The sequence below is a fragment of the Leuciscus leuciscus genome (assembly GCF_965113295.1).
Source record: "Leuciscus leuciscus genome assembly, chromosome: 15".
NCBI lineage: Eukaryota > Metazoa > Chordata > Actinopteri > Cypriniformes > Leuciscidae > Leuciscus > Leuciscus leuciscus.
In genome coordinates, this window is record NC_138739.1 from 24,003,846 (window position 1) to 24,022,241 (window position 18,396).

General features: G+C 36.6%; 1 long non-coding RNA gene across 1 annotated transcript; it reads left to right on the plus strand.

Moving 5' to 3' along the window:
* The first annotated feature begins 7,057 nt into the window (after positions 1-7,057).
* On the plus strand, positions 7,058-9,919 carry LOC309476807. Its single transcript, XR_014198373.1, has 4 exons — positions 7,058-7,278; positions 8,684-8,761; positions 9,002-9,093; positions 9,213-9,919. It is a non-coding gene; the product is annotated as an uncharacterized lncRNA (long non-coding RNA).
* Positions 9,920-18,396: the final 8,477 nt, after the last annotated feature.

The following is an 18,396-nucleotide window of genomic DNA, read 5'->3' on the forward strand; positions in this document are numbered from 1 at the left end:
GCATTGTTTAGTACTAAAGGAATTATGTCACTCTAGAATGGCACAAAATAGCGTTTTTTTTTGTAGGGTGCAATTCCTGACACTAAGGTCATTTTGGAGTGCTGTAATGGTAAAATTAAATTGCTTAAACGAAATTGTCAGTAGTTAGTGAATAAGTAGCAGGAATTTGCGCTGAAATGCAGCAGATGTCTAAAATATGTGCCTTTCTGTGATTAGGGACATCTGTGGTGTTGGGCTTATTATCTTATTTATTCTCTGTCGAATTGTATATTCTTTGGTAGCCTAGAAGTAGAGATGAACTGGATGTTAACAACTTAAAGGCACAGTTCACTCAAAAACGGAAAACGTATTTTTTTTTTCGCACATAAAAATTTACGTTTTTTTATTAATGTTGGACTTTTATTCTGAAATGTCATGTCTTAAAGTCTTCTATTCTGAACGTGTTTTGTCTTTCCTTTTGTTGAGAATCAATTAACTTTATGCATTTTGCCTTCAGGTTTGTTCTTTGTTGTGCATTAAATGGATGATTTCATAAAAGTTTTGGTAAGTTTTCATGCCTGTCATGTTGAATATTCAGATATGTTTTTACTTTTTAAGTATTGTGAACAAATTTTATTTTGCTCTGTTGTTGTTTTCATCTCTGAATATAAGTTTTACACTATATCACACCACTTTAGCTATCATTGTATGCATTTTTTATATATATATTTTTTATATTCAGTTGTAGCTCTTTGCCGGATTTTGCTTCTGTTTGATTTGAGTGATGTCGATTAATCGCGATTAATCGCATCAAAGTTTGTAAATATATCATATATATGTGTGTGTATGTAGACGTGATTAATCGGGATTAAGCGCATCTAACTGTGTGTGTGTGTGTGGTTATTATATATATATATATATATATATATATACACACACACACACACATACATATATAGCCTACATACATATACATATACATTTTATATATTTACAAACTTTTATGTTAGATGCGATTAATACATTTGACAGCACTAATTATTTCGTGTCTCCTTATTGACTGCAAATCGTGGTTGTGTGGTCTTCATGCGCCATATTTGAATTGAATGAGATTTTATATTTTATCCCTTTAATTTCAAAATAATCAGCTAAATATCATTAGGATCAGCTATTCCTTTGACTGCAAACCATTTTCAGTAGGCTACTGCTATCATGGGTGGTGCACTGGAACGCTTCAACACAGGAAATGACCAATCAGGGAGCAAAGAATTCTCAGAGTGGGTGGAGTCTGGGAGACTAATTGAACATGAGCAGTGATTTCATTAACCCAAGACAGATTTCATTAACCCAGGATAGATTTTATTAGCTTAACTGCATTTAAGACATAGGAAGGGGGTCTTTTTCAATATCTGCCTCTGTTCTCTGAACTGAAGAAAAACCCTTTCACTTAAGTTTATTCAGTTTATGAATGGCTGCCATCATGGTTTGTTATGGTACTGTTTGACAGTGAAAGAAAGAGTGATTATGGTACTTTCCACAAAGAGGGCACAAGATGGGCTTATATCTGAATGAGAAAAAAGAATTCACCGGAAAATGTAGATTTTTTTTACCTCAGGAATTTACACTAAATATCTTAATATATTTCATTAAATAGGGCACAAAATAGAGCTATAACTCTTAAATTTTTTTTTACCTCAGCAGGTTACAATAAAAATACACAAAAATATTGCTATTAACACCTTAATATGTTGATCATTTGTTTAAAATAATTTAGAATATTTAAATTATATATTTAATTATTTAATTTAAATAATTAAAAGAAGTTGTAATTATTTACAAAAAATATTTTAAAAATAAAAAACACTATATTAAATGAATTAACATTCAATTATTATCACTGGACAGTTCTTTGTACCCAATTCGTGGAAAGTTCCCCATTAACAAACATAATCATCTTGTTTAACCTCTTGTTTTTGCAAATAAGGATCTGAATCATCTACAGCTTTCTCAGTTGTGAGTGCTTCCCTCCAGACAGCTGCGTGTTAAAGGGTTAAATATGGTTTTAATTGTGATGCTAATGTGCTCTGAGATGGGAGACATTATTACGCCCTCAGGGACGGGGAGATTGAGGGACGATGGAGGAACGAAGAAGAGGAGCAGAGCGATCCGAGGCGGGAGGGATCCGGTTGGGGTATTTTAATGAGGGCACCTGAAATAAACAAAGAGATATGAGATGCCAACAATGTCAGGGACTCTCTGAGCATTCGGGGCATGGACTCCATATTATCGGGCAGGAGTGAACCGGGATGCCATCTGGGCTCAAATCCGAGCTGTCGCAGGGTCTTATCAGCTCCTGGCAGCCGCTAATCAATAATCTGATAGCGTTTCTGACATGATTGCGTTTAAATCTGTGCGAATCTGAGACATCTCCCTCTCTTTTTGTTAGACAGGGCAAAAACTGTGTTTTTGAATGTTGATGTCTGCAGTGGGGGATTTTGGGTTTAACCTACTGTTTGTTTTATGGTTTTTGGCAGCACTGTGGCAAATCCTATGAGCCAAGGAAAACTGGATGGATTAGGAGCGAATTCTGGCTCGCTGTGGTCCAGATGTGTTTGGGAACGGTTGGTCGGGGAGCCTCTGCAAGATGTTGGGCAATTTTTGAGAAAATTAGAAATAAGCAAGAGGGTTTGTTGACCTCATTTCTGCAGATGTAGCGTTCCACCCTGATACGGACACATTCTTTGAGGTCGGCTCAGCAGAGAACTCCCCATGTCTCATTTTCACTCCGTTTGTTCACTGCTTAAGCTATTAGCTTGCCGCTAAAGAAGGGAATTTGGAGATAAAAATAGAGGGATTTAAGCTATAGGGTATTTTAAATCCTACAATCTTAAGTGTTCTGTACCTCTTAAAACATTTGGGAACAGGCCTGAATTTGTCTTCACGTCTCAAATGGTGCCTTTGTTGGTGCCCGAGACAAATCTAGAACAATTTTGCGTGGTTCTAGGCTGGAAAAATCGCTCCTGTCCTTCTAAAACCTGATGGGCTTAAACCAGGAATTGGCACGTTAAGAGGTTAGGAGTGGGATGAATCGATATCAATACTAAGTTTTCAGAACAACCCATTCTGGCATGAGTAACCACTCAGAACACCTTAGCAAACACATAGAAGTGCACTAAACCACTCAGATCACTATAGCAACCACAAAGCAACATGATAAAACTAAGGTTACACGATATATTGTTTTAACATCAATATCGCGATGTGCGCATCTGCGATAGTCACATCACAGGATATGCGATGTCAAGTATAGGGATCGTAGTTGATCCGTACAGACCAGACATCACGGTTCAAAATGCACGTGATTCTTGGAATAATTAACCGCCATAGAGCGAAGGTTGATAATTTTCACGTGTTTTAGGTCCTGTCAGTTTACACATTCAAATGATTTTAGACGCGAAAGAGACGTAAATTCAGAACAGCACCGACAGCACGCGAACACCGAATTACGTTCTCTTTCGCATCTATTTGTGCTTGAACGGACATATCCAAGTCAAAATGCCCGTCTCGGTGAGTATCCTTGCAAACACAGTCGTTTATATCTTACGTCAACGTGAACATTTAAGAAAGAAAACGGATGCGTATCATTATATTGGATCTGTACGTTCGGACTTAAAGTGACCGCAGCATAATATTCCTGCTGATGTCAGAGAAAATCACTTTTTGTAGCTTTAACGAAGATTAATTATGTTAAATGGATACAGTGAAGACAAAATCTGGCAATGATTTCATTCACAAACAACCAGAGTCTCGACTGTGAAGATGGGGGGGGGGGAAACGCAAAATCTCTCGCGGTCAAGCCATAGATTGTAAAAAATAGGGTCAAGCGTGACTTTAGAGTAAATAAACATGGTGGACGACGGGCAAGAAGAAATGGCAATAATAGTGTTTGGATTGCTTTTTACAGAAAATTCGTTCTGTACAAATTGCGTTTGTCTCTGATTGGGTGTAATTTCGTTCCACGTGACATTCTTCAGATTTTGTGTGCGTTTGTCCTCGGGTTCCCCCCACGCAACAGGATTCCTGATCATAAATATTTAACATGTTGGATTTACGATTTGAGATCGGTGTGGCCCTGACGTTTTTTCTGAGCAGATTCAGTCACTCTTAACACACCTCATGGGAAAATCTGATAAGATCATCTGTAGAACCATCAAGATAATCCGGACTTTACCTAGGATTGTCGGAAGGGGAGAACTGGGCCCGAAATCGGCCTGATTATCTTGTAGTGTGTGGGTGCCTTTAGCTGGGAAAGTTCCTTACAATGAGCACGGAGGAGGAACTAATAGTTTTAAATAATTGAAACAGTTTTGTTTGACACCCACAACTGTGGTTTGATGTATTGTATGTACACATAATGGCCTGAGTGGGTGGTTCTTGGCCAGAATAAGCAGCAATGTGTTAAGATGGTCTAACTCCACCAATCCCAGTTCAGGACAGATTGATAAGGCAGTGCAGTGCTGGAGTATTGCAGGACTCCAATGGTCCTCGATCATAATGCAATTTCTGCCGCCACGCTGAGCAATTGACTACGCCACATCTCGCCTGAGGAGAACGATCAGGAAATGGCTTTAATGTTCCTGTTTTCAGGGTTTCCGCAGACACATTTTCCCAGATCTATTTCTTGTTTCCCGAGAGATACAGATGTGTTGAAACCGCCGTTAAGCTGCCAACGGACAGTATTTTAATCCCAATATTTTAAGGCCAAAAAGAACAGATTGGAAAACATCAGCTGCCGATGAACAACGTCTGTCTTTGTTTGTAAGTTTTCGACAGCTTTAGTGTTTCACAATCCGCAAGAATGCCATTTGCGTCTGCAAGTTCCTGTTTTATGGGTGTACAGACTTGTATTAAACACGTTTGTCTGCTGTGTTACGTCAGTAAGGATTATCTTAAAATCAAAGTGTGAAAACTCATGCAAATTCCCTGTGATAATATTTAGAAGATCAAATTCTACCAAATAATAGTGAAAGATTATTCTTCTGAACTGATTCCTTTGAGTGATTCATTCAGACTTATTCCCAAATTGAAGTACATGCTTTGATTAAAAACTGATGTTTATTGCTGTTTTTGTTTATTATATTGATTATGGAATATATTTCTATCTATGTGGAAAATATATTTTATATAGGATATAACTGTCATGTGCGGTTGCAATCAAAGCTCACGAATTTTGGTCGATACCGATAATTCTTTAGATTTGAAAGCCGATAACCGATATATAGGCCGATAAATCTAAATCCAAATTTCTATATAATTTTTGAGAGCCTGATTAAAGTCTCACCATTAAAAGTCATGTCCCAAGCACACAATTATAATGTTCTCATTATAATTTTATGTAGCCTATATATGACAGACTTGCGTTGCACATGCTGCACTTAACTGTATTTTCCTTTTTTTGAAGTGATTCCTATCATATTTCAAGCAATTCAAAACCATTATGGCATCTGAAGTGTCTCAGCTGAAGGAAATAATACATTATTTATCGGCTTTAATATATCGGCCAACTATTCTTATTGGGCTGATAACGACAACATTAAAAATGAACATATATAGGCAAGTACCGATATTTGTACATTTTCTTGCATAAAATTAAATGAAAAATAAAAATAAAATTCATGTGATCATATTCAATTATATTGTTTCGTATTAATTCTATTATTATTGTTATTTGTTTTATTCTTATTATCTTGATTTCTCAAATTTTAAGCAATTTGGTGTCGTTAGTGTCGCAAAAGATTTAATTCCTTGCCTTTAACATATATATTGCACTACCGGTTCATTGAAACAAATCACCCAAATGAGCCATTTCATTAAAATGAATTGGACTCTGCATATAAAATTGCATTTGCTAGTTATACAAGAGAAACATATTGGACTGGCTGCATGGCAATTCATCAGCGTTTTGTGAAGGTTATGCTAACGCTGTGCTGCAATAGTTCTTCTATTGATGCCTTTGGGGATTTATGACGTCAAAGGAGGTGATTTTTTGACCCTTATGACCCCTGAGACACACACACTCACGCTTCAAGCGATCTAGGGCATATTCTCTTCTGCCTAATATAGAAACAGTGTCAAATTTTAAGCCTGAAACACTGACTATTCTTCCTTGTCGCTTTCTATTTACTTCTTTTTATGATTCGTTTCTGCTCTTCTCTAGCCAAATTTCGAATCGTGCTCTCATGCATCTCAAACGACCTGCTAAGGTGTGTAAGTGAAGTGTGCGCTTTATTCTTTTTTATTCCAGTCCTTTTCAGGCTGGTCTAGTAAGTGTCTGCCCTAGATACCCAGCTAGATCCCTCTAATATGCAATGAAACCGGAATTTTAGATACAGTAGCCCTAAAATGAGTTTGGACATTTTTATAAATGCTTGAATGTCATTGCAAAATATCAAACCAAGTGGCATTTATTTAAAAGAAATTCAATTCAGTTTCTGCCGCTGATTGACTTTTAATTTCATCTCATCATTAAACATGAAATTTGACTCGCTGAGTGTGGAGATTTTTGCCGGCCCTTTGAACTGTAATATTGGTGATTTATTGTCTGATCGTACACAAATTCATCTTCATCTTCTGTGGCTGACGGCCACTTCGGATGAATCTGAGAATACGCCTCAGGTGCATTAATAATTAATCAAAGAAATGCTTGTGTAAGTGTGCTGTGTGTCTGTGAATTGTGGTAAAAACATCACTGGAATGATATTATGAAGACTTGTGGCTTGAAAATAAATATGTATTTTAGCTAGACATAACAAAAAGTACTATAAATACCATGTTTTATGGCATGTACCATGTTTTTGGTCATGTATTGTGGTAAATTGAACATATTTATCAAATTACCATTATATTATAATCTGATACCATCATTTTACCATGGTAAAAACAGTGTATTTTCTGTAAGAGGTCTAAAAAAGCATCCAGCGTTTCTTGTTCATGTCCATCATCATGCTGGAGCGAGGGAAATGAGCCAATCCAAACACGGATACAGCACTTCCCTTCAGCTGAATCTCACAGGATGCAGGAAGTCATCTGACGAGGTCATATCCTGTCACTGATGTAACCTCAGGTGTAGTTTATTTCCGCTAGGAAAACTATGAGGAAGTATCAGAAAAGGATTAGTCAGTGTAAAGTTGTATTTCACAAGGATGATGTTGACAAGAATTGAACTTAGATTCAAGCTACGTTAACTACACTACAAGCTAACAAAAGTAGCTCAAGATTTAGAAATTTGTCTTGGGAAAGGTGCTTTACATTATGATTAGCTTAGCAAGTTACATTTTCAAACTGCTGTTAAGCTACCAATTAAAAACTAGTTAACTACACAAGCTATCTAATGAGATTTATAAACAACTTTTGGGAAGCTACTTAAAATTATTCGTTTAGCTTAGCAAGCTACAGTTTAGCTTAGCAAGCTACAGTTTAGCAAGCTACAGTTTAGCAAGCTACAGTTTAACAAGTTTAAGACAATTAGCTAACAAAACTTATCTATACATTGAAGCTAATCTTACACAAAATAATAAGGATCTTAATTAGGGTGGAAGCATTACAATTAAACACATACAATAACATATTGGAACGACATTAAGTTTTGCTTCATTTTGCTTTCCGCACAGGAAATGCATCAGTGAATCATTCATTTTATGAGCTGCCACTACATGTCCACAATGTTGCTTCACATAACTGGTTATCTAAAATAAATATCTTAGAATTGGTTGTGATTACATCATTTTGTGCAGCTTTTTCGAGCTCTGTGGAAGGAAGTCTGGTTTTAATCGCAAACCACAAAATCCCAAAGTTACATTTTAATGTGGTTTATTAGATATTGATATATCAGCCAGGCTAGTAAATGGGTTTTGCGCTAACCTCAAGATAACCTGCCAATAGTCTCAAAATGGCCAAATGTCATCCGATTAATCGCCTTTCTGATATATCCGTCACTAATAACCCATCACAAAAATGTTGTGGTTTGTTCACTTCTTTGTGATTAAAAACAGGCTTTTCTAGCCAAATGAAATAAGACAATGTAGAATCATACTTTTTTTTCTCAGCTAGGGATATGAATGTGTGTGCGTGTGTGTGTGTGTGTGTGTGTGTGTGTGTGTTCCCTACACGACCCCACCAGACGGAAAAACATGAGCAGAACTCATACCAGGTTGTCAAGGAAACAAACTTGTCACAATTTCATTACTTTTAATTGTTTTTCTTCTTGATGGGCTGTACGTGTTATGATTTAATGTTTTACTAATCAAAACCAGCAGGCACAATTACAACAGAAAGATGTTTTATTCTGGGTTTTGCCGTCCAGTTGGACTCTTTCATGTATTTCTCTGTGTGTGTGTGTGTGTGTGTGTGTGTGTGTGTGTGTGTGTGTGTGTGTGTGTGTGTGTGTGTGTGTGTGTGTGTGTGTGAGTGAGTGAGTGAAAGAGAATCTTTTATTTGGATACATTTGTTGGGCTCCACCTCGTCTTGCCAATATTTTGACCTGAAACTTTGGCCTCATTCGTTCTGATGAAGTCATGGAGTTACACCCCGTCTTTACACACATGCGTTGGCTCTTTTTTTACGACATTTCAGATTGTTTGCTCTGCATCTTTTCTTCAGGTTTCTGAGAAACATCTATTTTTTTTTATTTTTTTTTCAACCCCAGAAACGTACTCTTCACTTGTCAGAAACATCATGAAGAAACATGGAGAAATGTAGGCCACATCTCCTAAAATATCAATATGTGAGTACAAAATTCAGCATTCAAACTCTCACAACAAGACACATGGCAGTTCAACTCATTAGGTTTTACCTATTTTTGAATTTTAAGTATCCGATATTGCAATATTCAGAACATATTTTTTAAATATTTTTTGTTTATGCTTTTTTGACACGATAACATGTGATAATTTTACTACAACAATAAAAATGTGCACTGTGAATATTGCTTATAATAATATTACAAACTTATGTAATATTACAGGATAATGCACTCAGAAGAGGAGCGAGATCTAGATTTAGCCGAGTGTGAAGAGAGAGTTCCTACATCTGCAAGAGGTTCTGTTATCTCACAAGGTAATAACTTTAGCATTAGTGAGTCAGTTTCAAACCTAACATGAATTTTCCTGAAAAGAGCAGGAATGTTGATTACTTCTGGAAACATCTAAAGGAAATTAATGTTTTCCTTTGTTTAGGGGAGTTGGAGTAGCCGAATCCTTGACTAAATTTTTCCAACACCTCATAAAGCATGAGCTATATGTATGTATGTGCGCGAGTGCTGAGATGATTCACGGCACCATGGAAACACAACTCGCGGCTTCCTGCCGCACATATGGAGATGGTAAGGTTGCCTGTGATCTCATATCAAAAACACTGGTATAGGACTCTGAAGTTCAACCTGCTCTCTAGAGGACACATTCATCTCAGGAACTTCTTAAAGGTATAGATCACCCCTCGCCCTCATGTCCCTCCAAACCTCTGCGACTTTCTTTCTTCTGTTGAACGCACAGAAAGAATTTTTGATGAACGCTGTTGCTCATGCTGCTCTTTTCTATACAACAAAGGCATATTGTGACAGTCAAACTTGAAAAAAATCCCCCAAAATGACCATAAAAGTAGCAATGGCGTTTAGTGTTATTGACGTCAACCCTGACTGCAAATGATCTGATTTGAGACTTATTTTACGTATTATATGATAAACTGATGTATAATTTAAGTCTTTCATATTGTGGTGATTTCAGGAAAACTTCAGGGAAATTAAATTCTTGTATTATATTTGATGCATTCCCCTTGATTGTTCCAATTTTTTTATATTTAAGACAAATAATGAACACAAAATAAATTGCAATTACTTTTTAAATAAAAGTCTCTGGTCGTATTGGTTACAATTAATCAATTCATGCTATTTAATTTTTTTTTATTTAATTATTTAATCAAATGTTTACATATAAAACATCAAATTAAATGTAATAATTATTCACATTTAAATGTATTTTTTTATAATAAAATGTAATGGTTAATTATATCAGATATGTAATTATTGAATAATTTATTGAACATAAAACAAAATAAATGTATTCAAATATTTATTTAATTAATCATTTGTATATATGTAATAATCCTTAGTGGGCTGTCTTTTTTAAATATTAAAACATAATATATTGAATATTTTATCATATTTGTACTTAAATTTTTTGTAACAAAATTAATTTTATAGTCTTATATGTGCTGCCTTTTAAATATTTATTTATATCAAATATTTATATAATAATTTATTGATATTTGTACATATAAAACCTATTAATTAATAGTAATATTTAATGGGCTTTTCCCAACTGTTTTCCTTGTTTCAGCTTTTATTCTGAAGTAATTTCATGACTTTTATTTCGAAAGGTCTGCATCTTTGTCACTGTATCTTTGTCTTTGAATTTTTGATTGTTTGTTTGTTTGTTTGATTGACATCACTGATGATGCCATTGACTGCCACCAGCCAATCAGTGTTGCCTTATTTTTCCCCAGGGAAACTAGTCACATGGCATTTACGGCTCAGGTGATTGGCTCAAAATAAGTTTTGGTCACATTTTGCTGGTTTCTGTTTCTCATTTTCTTACTAAAATTCACTAAATACTTGCTTTTGTAACAACTTTCCTGCTGATGTTAACAAGTCACAGGGCGGGGAAAAACAACATCAACCAATAATGTAACAGCTTACTTTTTATAAATAAAATAAGGTCTAATTTATTATTTATATTATACCGCTCAGAAATATGCCACATTATGCTAGCTGAAATATTGAGAAATATTTACCATATCTTTGTTTACAGGCTTTTTTGGGGGGGTTGATGGCTATAGTGGTTTGACACTTTGAGGGTTTTATCCTAATTCTGAGCACTTCTTGGACATGATGGACAGAACGAGGAGAGAACGACAGAGCGCGAGGAGAGGTTTTTGGCTTATGATTTTCCATAAGCCTTTCACTGTCACTGCTGCATTATACAATCCAACCCACAAGCCTCGGCTCAGCACTGCTGACAAGCACCTCAGCTTTAAAAGATGAAAGAAAGAAATATTGCAATCCCCCCCCCCCCCCCCCCCCCCCCAATCTGTATCATAAAAGCATTCAGGCGATATTAACATGCTGATGTGACTCTGCATAATCCGCGTGTCAGCAGTTGCCTTATTCACAGCGCAAAGAAAACAAGGATGTGCCGAATTGGTTAAATGGCAAACGAATGCATCAGTGTGGGAATAAAACTGACAGCGCTGGCAGGGAAGATAGTTTGAGTTATTGTGGTGTCATCGTTCATAAACCTGGATGACTTTGTTTAGCACATTTACGTTTGTTTTTCTGATCTCATTTTAAATGTATTGGAGACAACATGAAACGCGTGTAACTTTTATAGTATTTTCAAGCGGGAAAATAATTGTCGATGAAACAATGTGGGCGGGACTTGATTTTTATAAACTGGATTTGATTGGATCGTGAAAGCAGGCTACAATTATTATTCGATAATATTTTTTATTATTGGGTGTTTTAGATGTGGATGTGATCACATTTTCATGAAAGTTGATGAAAATAAACTTTTTTTCTTTACAAAAATGTGCACTGAGGAATTTAGCAGAAGTCGAGGGATGTGTATTAAAAAAGTAAATAGACGGGACTTGAAGGGATTTGATTGGTTTATGAAAATAATAATATTATCCAATGTTACTCCAATGTTCTTTGCTGTCCTAGTCCTGCTGTTGTTTATTGCCACCTTTTTCTGTTTTCTCTCTTCTATCTTGCCCAAGGTCTCGGCTGTGATCCACTCTTTGTGATGATGTGTTTGTGTTCCGACCACTTCTTGACAGGCTGTTCTCAGTGCCTCTTTTATAATTTGCCAGTTGGCCTGTACACTGCTCCTTTCCACTCCCTCGTGCAGCAAAGACCAAGGCCCAAGTTGAGTACGCAGAAGCCCACAGAGCAGTTAAGAAAAGCATTAGGAAGGACAAGAAAGATTACATAAATGGACTGGCAGCTGAAGCGGAGCAGGCAGCATACAGTGGCAACATGAAACAGCTGTACGATACGACAAAGAAACTGTCTGGGAAATATAGCAAGCCAGAACGACCCGTCAAGGGTAAGAATGGAAAGGCCATCAAAGGACTAACGCAACAGATGGATAGATGGTCTGAATATTTTGAAGAGCTTCTGAACAGACCAGCGCCACCAAACCCACCAAACATCAACCCAGCGGACGAAGATCTCCCCATCAACTATGACAAGCCAACCAGAGAAGAGATCAGGAAGGCCATCACCTTGCTGAAGAACGGGAAGGCAGCTGGACCTGATGATTTACCTGCAGAGGCCCTGAAAGCAGACCTGAACTCGTCAGTGGAGATGCTGTACCCACTCTTTGAGAAGATCTGGGAGAACGAAGAGATACCGACTGACTGGAAGGAGGGTTATCTAATCAAGCTTCCAAAGAAAGGCGACCTCAGCAATTGTAACAACTACAGAGGAATCACACTCCTGTCAGTGCCAGGCAAGGTCTTCAATCGGATCCTTTTAGAGCGAATGAAAGACTCTGTCGATCCACAACTACGAGATGAGCAAGCTGGTTTCCGGCAGAACCGATCATGTACAGACCAGATCGTAACGCTGCGCATCATAGTAGAGCAGTCCTTGGAGTGGAAATCACCACTGTATATCAACTTCGTCGACTACGAGAAGGCTTTTGATAGTGTGGATCGAGAGGTCCTATGGAAGCTCCTCCGATACTACGGCATCCCATCCAAGTTGGTAAACTTGATAAAGAGCTCATATGAAGGCATGACCTGTCAAGTGATCCACGCAGGACAGCTCACCAACAGCTTCCGGGTGAACACTGGAGTCCGACAAGGATGCTTGTTATCCCCGTTCCTTTTCCTCATCGCCATCGACTGGATCATGAAGACTTCTACCAGCGAACGCAGAAATGGGATTCAGTGGACCTTATGGAATCAACTCGATGACTTAGACTTCGCCGACGACCTCGCACTTCTTTCCCACAGCCAGCAACAGATGCAAGAGAAGACCAATGTGTTGGCAGCTGCATCAGCACAAGTTGGACTCATTATCCACAAAGAGAAGACCAAGATCTTTAAAACCAACTCCAGCAACATCAACCCAATCACACTGAGCGGAAGTCCTCTGGAGGAAGTGCAGTCATTCACCTACCTGGGCAGCATCATCGACCAGCATGGAGGAACAGAAGCAGATGTCAAGGCAAGGATTGGTAAAACAAGAGGCGCTTTCATCCAGCTCAAGAACATCTGGGCTTCCAGAGAGCTGACCTTGACCACCAAGATCCGACTGTTCAACTCCAACGTGAAATCAGTACTGCTGTATGGCGCTGAAACCTGGAGGACAACCAAAGCCACCAACAGTAAAATCCAAACCTTCATCAACACCTGTCTCAGAAGGATTCTCCACATTCGTTGGCCTGAAACTATCAGTAACACCAATCTATGGGAAAGGACATGCCAACTCCCAGTGGAGGTAGAAATCTGGAGGAGAAGATGGGGTTGGATAGGGCACACCCTTCGCAAACCGCCAACAAACATCACCAGGCAGGCTCTCAGGTGGAATCCTCAAGGCAAGCGGAAGCGAGGCCGCCCAAGAAACACATGGCGACGCGAACTCGACGCAGACATCACAAGGATGGGCTTCAACTGGAGTCAACTAGAAAAAATGGCCCAGGACAGAAATCTCTGGAGGTCTACTTTTGGCGGCCCATACCCCGGGAGGGGTGGAGGGCATAAGTAAGTAAGTAAGTACTCCAATGTTAATATTGGATATAATTTTTTTCCCCAATGTATTACTTAGGGAAGTAAAAAAAAAAAAAAAGATAATGGTAAAAGATATTAAATCTTTATAAACATGCTAGCAACATGCTAAGACAAGCTAAAAACATGATAAAATACGCTAGAAATTGCTTAACACTCCAGCAACCATCCAAAACCCCATAGCAAACACCTAGCAACACAACTTCATATAAACTAAAACTACACTTTAGCAACTGCATAGCAACACCCTAGCTACCACCCAGAACACCTTAGAAACTGTCTAGCAACCACCCCAAATACCCTAGCAACCACATAGCAACATCCTGGTAATATCTGTCTATCTATCTGTCTGTCTATCTATCTATCTGTCTATCTATCTGTCTATCTATCTATCTATCTATCTATCTATCTATCTATCTATCTATCTATCTATCTATCTATCTATCTATCTGTCTGTCTCTCTGTCTGTCTCTCTGTCTGTCTCTCTGTCTGTATTATAGTGTACACTCAAGCACAACAAAACCATTGACATTTATTCAAGTATATAGGGTACATTTGGATATTCTATGATCTTTAAGTTCGAGAATATACAATAATGTATGTAGACAGCATGTTGCCTGTGGCTGTCTCTGCAACAATTACTGAGCGCTCGACTTGTTAGCCAATAGGATGTCAGGATTCCTCTTAATTCCTCAGCTCCTGGCCAATGAGACTCCAGTGTCTCATTATAAACCCGCCCACAGTCACTGCAGCATTGGCTCAGGGGTGTCACATATTCTTTGTCATGTTTACTCAGAGTGACAGAATCATCTATAGAAAACCAATCTGGAAGCAACCCGCAGCCACTGGAGTGGAACTGGATTGAGTTAAGAGATGACATTTTCTTCAAAATATCACATTTATGACATATCTGGGTCTTTACAGTCCGGAATGTCACAACTTTATGCCCTGGAAAAAAAGTGAACTGCCTATTGTGTGACATCTCTGAACATCAGTAGCGTTGAGGGCTGACCTTCTTTCTTTGAGGACTGCATTCGATATGTGATTTGTGCTAAATGTGGGGAAATCTCACCCAAACTGTCAGGAGCATGTTTGGATCATATTTCACCCCAAAATCTAAAGAGATTATATTTTGAAATTATTATGAAATAGATTTAGGACCATTTTCATCTCCCATGTAGAAAGAAATCCACTTTTACTGAAGCTAGAAGGGCATTTTATGGACATTTATGGACATAGCGTGAATAATATAACATAAACATCTAATGAAAAGGCATATATCCTTATAGAATTCCATTGGGAGAAAGATAGAGGATGTATTTTCATCCTACAGGGTCTTGCTAGGGTCTATTTATAGCATGGCAGTTATGATTATGAAAATTAGATGATGATTTCTCAAGGTTGTATAGTGATGTATCCTTTGGTGCAAAAATGTTCCTCAAAATTGCCTTTTATGTACATTCAAATATATAAGTAAATATATACTTATATATTTTACATATATATACACACACACACACACACACACACACACATATATATATATATATATATATACATATACATATATATATATATATATATATATATATACACATACATACATATACATACTGTATAAGTACCATATTGATGTATTGATTATCAGATGATATATCAGTTTCAGTATTGTCAATATTGTTTATTGTATGCTTATTTCCCATATGTTTACATTATATTACCTTTGCTTTCATCTAATGATACACAAATAATTTAATAATGATGTTAAATGCAATCTTTAGTTAAAATAAAGGTAAATAAAAATACAAAATAAGGTTTTAGACTAATAACAATATATATTATTTATAATTTATAACAATATATATACTAATAATAATATATATTTTGTATATATTTAGATAAAATAGTGCAGAATTTTTATATCTTTTAAAAGAATTTAACGTTTTGCAGTCACATCGTGGAAATAATTGTTGGCTTATCAGTATCAGCCAGAATTTTAACATTATTGTTACTCCCTAAAAAGTAACTAATTACGTTACTTAGTAACTTTTTATTTTTATAACATGTTGATGTTTTGCTGGTCTGACATTTACTCATAATGAAAGCGCACAAGGCTTTAGTTACGATGAAACCAAATATAATTGCCTGCTTAAAAATGTACATACCACAATCATAAACATTTCTGACTGGATTATATTTCTCAGAGGATGCCGTTAGCTGAAAAACAGGTAATTCACTTCAGTTTTTACTAAAGTTTGCTGGGGGATAAAAAAACTTTTGATCCAGACAGGCTTTAGATCCCATTTAAAAACATTTTACCTGATTTCCTCTGGGAAAAAAAAAAGTCCTGAATAGGTCAGGTCATAAGACTTGATTGCAAACATGTGCTTTACGTCATGTTTTTGCTGTAGAGAGGTTGTGTTTGGACCGTTGCCCTCGATGGAGGTGTAATCATTCACTGTACAGTGCAGGAGTCAGCTTCACTGGAACCAGATGGAGAAACCCTGTCTGTGTTTACCTGGATCAGCCAGACACAGTTATGACCGTCCCTGAACAACATGTCAAATCTGACCTCAGGTCTGTTCTCCATCCAGACCTTCATTGAGGCTGAAGTATGCGCGCACACACATACATGTGTGTATATACACACGTTGTAAAGCGGATCCGGTTACATACACATTTCTCTGAGGTCTGGCTTTCGGCCAGATGTCTGCGGAACTGCACGTGATTAACTATGAGCAAAGAGAAAGAGAGAGAGATATTTATGTCTCCAAACCAGCTGTAAAGCCTCTCGTGAGCTGTTTTCCTTTCAATGTAAAACGACCCCCTCAGCGCAAAACCTCAACAATATCCACCCTGCTGTGCTTTAAGATTGCCATACACACAGGGTTGTTATAGATTTATACACAATATACACACTATCAGTCAATAGCTTTGGATCGGTAAGATTTTTAAAGTCTCTTCTGCTCATCAAGCCTGTACTTATTTGATAAAAAAAAGAAAAAAAAAGAAGTAATATTGTGAAATATTATTTATTTATTTATTTAATCAGGGACAGTACACATTAAAATAATACATAACCATATGTAAAATGCGACAGATTTAGCCAACACTGGCTAATTTTCATCCGTTATCCCTTCTGCAGGTTGATGTTAAGGACATATACAGCACAATACAAAAAAATGACAAATAAAAAAACTACCATACCAGACCTATAAATGTTCACAATTTTGATTTAACATTAACCATCTTTTCAGCTTTTTTGAGAAACCACAATGACCTGTTATTTGTTTTAATTCTTTCAACTCCGTTGGAAGTCTATTCCATTCATGTGTTCCTCTAAAAGCCAAAGATAGCTGACCAAAGGTAGTTTTTCTTAATGGCACCTTACAATCACCCCTAATACCAGCTCGTGTATACCGTCCTGTTAGCTGATCAATATAGACTTTTCGCATGTACATACAGGACAACATCATCAGCATACATTTGACAAATAACATCTGGAGGACAAACATCTGGCAAATCATTTACATACATACTAAACAACAATGGACCCAAGATAGAACCTTGTGGAACTCCAATATTATAATCTCGATATTCTGATGTTGCATTTATAACTCTTACACACTGTTTTCTATTTTTTAGATAGGATTTGAACCACATAATGGCGTCAGTCGAAAAATTAAAATTAAGTAACCTAAAAAGTAGAATGTCATGATTTACAGTTTCAAAGGCTTTCTTAAAATCCAAGAACACAGCACCAACTACCCCTCCTTTGTCCATCTTAGATTTGATATTTTCCAACATAAAACAGTTATCACAATTTAAATCAGCTGTTTTCTATGTGAATATATAGTAAAGTGTAATTTATTCCTGTGATCAAAGCTGAATTTTCAGCATCATTACTCCAGTCTTCAGTGTCACATGATCCTTCAGAAATCATTCTAATATGATGAATTGATGCTCAAGAAACATTTCTCATTATTATCAATGTTGAAAACAGTTATTTACATGTTTATTTCAGGATTCTTTGGTGAATAGAAAGTTTAAAAGAACAGCATTTATCTGAAATAGAAAGCTTTTGTAACATTAAACACTACCTTTCAAAAGTTTGGGATCAGTAAGAATTTTTATTAAATTTTTTGGGGGAAAGAAATAAAAGAAATCAATACTTTTATTCATCAAGGATGAATTCAATTGATCAAAAATTAAAGACATTTATAATGTTACAAAACTACAGAACTTTCTATTCATCAAAGAATCCTGAAAGAAATTGTGCACAACTGTTTTCAACATTTTGAGCATCAAATCCTCATATTAGAATGATTTCTGAAGGATCATGTGACACTGAAGACTGGAGTAATGATGCTGAAAATTCAGCTTTGTTGACTGGAATAAATTACTTTTTTAAATATATTCAAATAGCAAACAGTCATTTTAAATTGTCATAATATTTAACAATATTACAGTTTTTTATTATTTTTATTTTATTTTATTTTTTTATCAAATAAATGCAGCCTTGGTGAGCAGAAGAGACTTATTTCAAAAACATAAAAAATCTTACCGATCCAA